Source organism: Ptychodera flava, chromosome 22 (genome assembly GCF_041260155.1).
Source record: "Ptychodera flava strain L36383 chromosome 22, AS_Pfla_20210202, whole genome shotgun sequence".
Taxonomy (NCBI): domain Eukaryota; kingdom Metazoa; phylum Hemichordata; class Enteropneusta; family Ptychoderidae; genus Ptychodera; species Ptychodera flava.
This window is the reverse complement of record NC_091949.1, coordinates 22,090,164-22,096,163: the sequence shown is the minus strand read 5'-3', so window position 1 is coordinate 22,096,163 and position 6,000 is coordinate 22,090,164.

Here is a 6,000-nt window from a genome sequence, read left to right as displayed (position 1 = left end):
GTCTAGCCCTGCGAGTATAATGAGAGTGTCTGGCGTTGCGAAGGCCGGACACTCTCGCCATACTCGTCAGGCTTGTGCCGGTCCTGAGGGATCGCCGTTGCATCATAGGGCGTGTTTATAGTCAGAAAACCCGGACCGAGACGAGTCGAGACGAGACCAAAAGACCTCCTATCTTACTGATAGAAAAGTTACGGTTTTTTTTTTGCACAAAGGCAGCATCATCTGTACCAATGCCACGGGAAAAAAAGGACGTTGATCCACTTCTGTCTTAGTCAAAGAAGTGATATCCCACCCCTACCATCGACTAATGCTTGTTCATTTTCGTACATTCTAGTCAGTGGTTACATAGTTCTCCGAATTTGAATCTTAATCTGAGGCTGCCTCAGATTCCACACACATAACATACATGTACTATATAGTATCGGTAATGTAGAAAATGGTGCAGAGCCACTATAGGTGCCTTAGTCTGGCAGAGACCCTGCGATTCGCGTTGTTCCCTGTTGGAACATGCGCGCCCTTCAGAGACGCGACGCGAATCCCAGGGTCTGGACGTTCTTGCAAGCGACCGGTCGGATTTCTGCCTGATCCGGGTACTTTATAGAACTCTACGCATCCGTCAATCAAAAACAAATGACAAGTACCATAGCCAAATAAAATGTAAAATGACAAATAAAACATACCGCGTATATAGGTCTACTAGCTACTAGTATAATATTCACTAAGCCCAGTTAGATAGGTTTTTCTTTTGACGTCACTACTTTATGAATATTCATATCCTTGCAAGAACTGACAGTCGCTGTGTCTGGCAGCGCGTGCTCACAGCTGCACAGCGTAGCCTTCGAATGCAGGCCCACTTTGGGCGCGCACAAAACAAGGCACAGCGACTGTGGAGAGTCCATAGGTGCCTGTCAATAGACAAAAGTTGGCTATTGACACGCGGGACGTTTTTCTTCATAATTCACCACATTTTAGTGAAATAAACTGCTCTTCTTCCACGTAAATGAAGAACACATTGTTCTGCCATGTAGTAATTACAAAATAAGTTCTAATACGTCGGAAAATTATATACACTGCAAGATCCGAGGTGCAAACTTTTTATAGACTACCCCCTCGCTACGTATTTAAGTGTTGCGAGTGTAGCGAAGGCTAGGAAAAGAAGTCTAATTACAGAGAAATATATCAATGCGCAGCCTGTTTAAGATGGGACTATTTTCACATAGGGTGTCTTGTATGGAACAGTTCGATCTTCCCATCGATTTACATATCGTGAATAATTATTCCTTTCATAAGAGAAAGAAAGTTTAGAGTAGTAAAAGAGAGAGGGTCACCGGAACTTTGTTTAAAGGACCAGAAACCCCGACGAATAATATAAAAACTATACTAGGGTACGTTGGCGATGGATGAAAGCTTAAACATAAGTTTCAAGATATGTTGAGGTGATGTATGTAGATATTCAGTATGGAATACAGCAGTAAAGTTGTAAAAGAGCAGTCGCGTCATTACTCGCCAGAGAGACACCAATTTTGTAGCGTAGTTAAGAACGTGTAGCAAAGTGTAACCAAGTCTAGGAGTAAATTTTGTCAAAATTGGAGAAGGGGTGTAGCGAGCGTAACGAAGTGTAGCGAGGTGTAAGGGGCTGTAAGATGGTCACTTTTTACTCGCCAGAGAGACACCAATCTTGTAGCGTAGTTAAGAACATGTAGCGAGGTGTAACCAAGTCTAGGAGTAAAATTTTGTGAAAATTGGAGAAGGGGGTGTAGCGAGCGTAACGAAGTGTAGCGAGGTGTAAGGGGCTGTAAGATGGTCACTTTTTACTCGCCAGAGAGACACCAATCTTGTAGCGTAGTTAAGAACATGTAGCGAGGTGTAACCAAGTCTAGGAGTAAAATTTTGTGAAAATTGGAGAAGGGGGTGTAGCGAACGTAACGAAGTGTAGCGAGGTGTAAGGGGCTGTAAGATGGTCACTTTTTACTCGCCAGAGAGACACCAATCTTGTAGCGCAGTTAAGAACATGTAGCGAGGTGTAACCAAGTCTAGGAGTAAAATTTTGTGAAAATTGGAGAAGGGGGTGTAGCGAGCGTAACGAAGTGTAGCGAGGTGTAAGGGGCTGTAAGATGGTCACTTTTTACTCGCCAGAGAGACACCAATCTTGTAGCGTAGTTAAGAACATGTAGCGAGGTGTAACCAAGTCTAGGAGTAAAATTTTGTGAAAATTGGAGAAGGGGGTGTAGCGAGCGTAACGAAGTGTAGCGAGGTGTAAGGGGCTGTAAATGGTCACTTTTTACTCGCCAGAGAGACACCAATCTTGTAGCGTAGTTAAGAACACGTAGCGAGGTGTAACCAAGTCTAGGAGTAAAATTTTGTGAAAATTGGAGAAGGGGGTGTAGCGAACGTAACGAAGTGTAGCGAGGTGTAAGGGGCTGTAAGATGGTCACTTTTTATTCGCCAGAGAGACACCAATCTTGTAGCGTAGTTAAGAACATGTAGCGAGGTGTAACCAAGTCTAGGAGTAAATTTTGTCAAAATTGGAGAAGGGGGTGAAGCGAGCGTAACGAAGTGTAGCGAGGTGTAAGGGGCTGTAAGATGGTCACCTTTTACTCGCCAGAGAGACACCAATCTTGTAGCGTAGTTAAAACATGTAGCGAGGTGTAACCAAGTCTAGGAGTAAAATTTCGTGAAAATTGGAGAAGGGGTGTAGCGAGCGTAACGAGTGTAGCGAGGTGTAAGGGCTGTAAGATGGTCACTTTTACTCGCCAGAGAGACACCAATCTTGTAGCGTAGTTAAGAACATGTAGCGAGGTGTAACCAAGTCTAGGAGTAAAATTTTGTGAAAATTGGAGAAGGGGGTGTAGCGAACGTAACGAAGTGTAGCGAGGTGTAAGGGGCTGTAAGATGGTCACTTTTTAGCAAAGTTTAACCAAGTGTGGAGAATTTAATTTTCTTGAAAATTGGAGGGAGAGGGGGTTTAAGAATGTAGCTGCGTTTGCATGATGTTAATTCAAGTAATACAACAAAAAGTTACAGAGTGTTGTTAAAATGTTTACAAAATTACTCGAACATATTTAATTTGAAAAATTGTCACTTGTATAGTGCCCTGTATCCTCTATATAGAACCTTTTTTAGATTATTCAAATAACAGAAAATTCCCCAAAACGTCATTCTTTCTTCTTCGATCAAAACCCTCGATCCTAGGTAAATTCTGTAACCTTCGTACGGAGCTATTTAACCTCGCGAAGGCATGGCACTGTGAAGCTCACCGAGCACTCGCACATGCGTAATTATTAACAAAAACACTTCATATAGTACGCAAATACAAACACAGCAACTAACTTATACATCGGTAAATTGTGAAACAGATAGCCTTCCGACAGTAAGTGCATAAATTGGTTCATAAGTATCGATGCCCTTATATTATCAGGAAGAGCATTTTCAATAAGGCATATTTTTGTCAGAAAACACTGATAGTTTCATCAAAATTTGTGACATAGAGCAGCTTTTGAAAAGGATATTATTGTATTATTGCTCTGTGACAGTGATTAACTTGAAGAGGATAAAATCATCAAAGTAAACCGCGTATTTAAAGAAATGGCATCTTTATCAAGAACAACAAGTGGAACTGAATTAAAGCGCAGTGGTCGTCGCACTGCGCATGCTCCTGAGGGGTCCCCCCCCCCCCCCCCCCCCCCCCCCCCCCCCCCGTTGACAACATATCCGAGAATGCCGCATGAGGTTACGGGTTGATTGGTATGTTTGCGATATTGTCGATAATATGGCGGCCGATTTGTCACAAGCATACCACCTTTCCAAATCTAACACGCAATAAAAGGTCAATTAATCTAAGTTAAATATCTTCTGAATATTGAACAGTAATTACACGCTGGATTGAGATCACATTTGATCATGATTTCCTTGAATCAGTTGAATGGGCCTCGCTCGAGCCATGGAGCTGAGTAAACGTCAACGCGGTGACCTTCTCCATTATCGAAGCAACAACACCTCCCTTGTGCTGCTCTGGCTTGCCGATCATGGTCTTGAGTGTAATTTTTGTGTTTAGGCATTGTGCTTGTTCCTGGTCTTCATATATATACAGTGTTGATCATTTTAGTGATGTATTTTTACCGTGCTGTACATAGCATTGTGTACAACCAGCGTGACCGCGTGATCAAACCCATTTGTTCACTGTGACTGCGTGCAGTAACTCGGCGACATAATGTGCAGAGTCTCTCAATGTTCGTAGCCTTACATGAGTTTATAGATAGAAATACACCACTGAAGTTCGTTTCCGATCTTAATATTTTACTAGTGCATGATGTTGAGTCTTACAAAGGCGTTAACAAAGTGAGGGACCGCCCCATCTCACTCCAATTGAAGTTGGCAAGACTTATGTTTACAAACATTTATGTTTATCAACAAAAAAATCGCGCACGGGCAGCGCGACGACCACTGCGCTTTACATTTCCTAAATACCACTCATACGTCATGAATCGGCTCTCCAATATATATTTCATTTGCAATTTACTCAAACAATGACAATGAGAATGCAACATCGACGATGGACAGAGAGACAGACACTGAACAAATTAGGAAAATACATGTACAGCTGTTTTGCAGTAAAACAACGAAAACATCAAGAAGCCTCAATCAGAGTGCCGTGCACCAAAAGATGAAACTTCTCTATAAAATCATAAACATTGCGGAAGGTGGTACACGGATCGGTATTAGCTGTTCAGTGTTTCCTTACCTGCTCAGTGTCTGTTTTCTCTGAAACAACAGCACTCAATAGCTTGAAATTTAATTTTAAAGTGTACATGCAGGTTTGGTCTATGACAGTTTTTCTGAGATATTAATGTTATGGCTCAAGAAATATGAAATTGAGTTCGAACAAGAAAAGAATTAATAAAAAAGCCACAAGATTTGTTTACATTTTCCCAAAATATAGCCTTACTGGGTGCAAACCTAAGTTGTTTAAGGAAAAGCCAAGTTGATCAATTGGTATACAAATAAACGTAGGGAGTGATCGCTCTATGACTTTCAAATTTTGTCATTTGTTTTTATGTTGTTGTTGTGCTAGTTTGCTGAACCAAGTTGATGACATAACTAATAGGCAATTGTACAAACATAATCCTAATAGTAAAAAAAAATTCTAAAATAAGAAAGTATTTTCGCTATAGTCTTAATGTCGTATGAGCAAACTGTCGTTGCAAACAGCATTTTCATCTTTTGGTGTCCAAAAAATTTAGTTTGATCCTGAAAGGGGCTGAAAACATACTCAATTCCGTACAACTTGAAATTATAAAGGTGGGTTGACCATGTCAAATGAGGGAATGGAAGGGATAGGAACAGGAATACCCGTGGTGTGCCGAATATGACTCCGTTCTACGACTAGGGCGATGTTCGGCCTCTGAAATAAACCATTTCATAAACAGATTGAAATATATGTGAGATGACAGCTTTCACACCTCGGTAGCATTCATTGATTAACCGATCGACCGGTAAGTTATATGGTTGACCAGCTTCTTTGATAATGAGTCATGCTGTCGAGCGTCTGCATGTCGCATTTGTCGTAGAAAAGGCGATATAATCTATACAAATAGAAATTAGAAATTAGGCTAATCATCAATTTTCAAACGTTTCTTCACGTTGATGAAGCGCGCTTTGGCCCTTTTCGAAATGAACAAGTTTTCAACGCCGGTGAAACTTTGAGAAATTGGTAAAAACTCTTGTGAAGATGGTACTTTGCGGACAGTCAGTATTTTCATATACAAATGTCATTATTGTAAATGATAGTTATCTTAGAAAAGTGCCTATTTTCATTGATGTTAGATAACTTTGTGTGATGCCGATCACCTTTCAAAACTGCAGGTGGGACCTTATTTCCAATTTGCCATTTCCGACTTCCTATTTGAGTTTAGGCGTGGTCTATGCTAAGAGAGGCGGAGCACGAGACGAGTTATCATGACAACTAGATTGATGTCTAAGCATTCCCGCGAATATTACGAT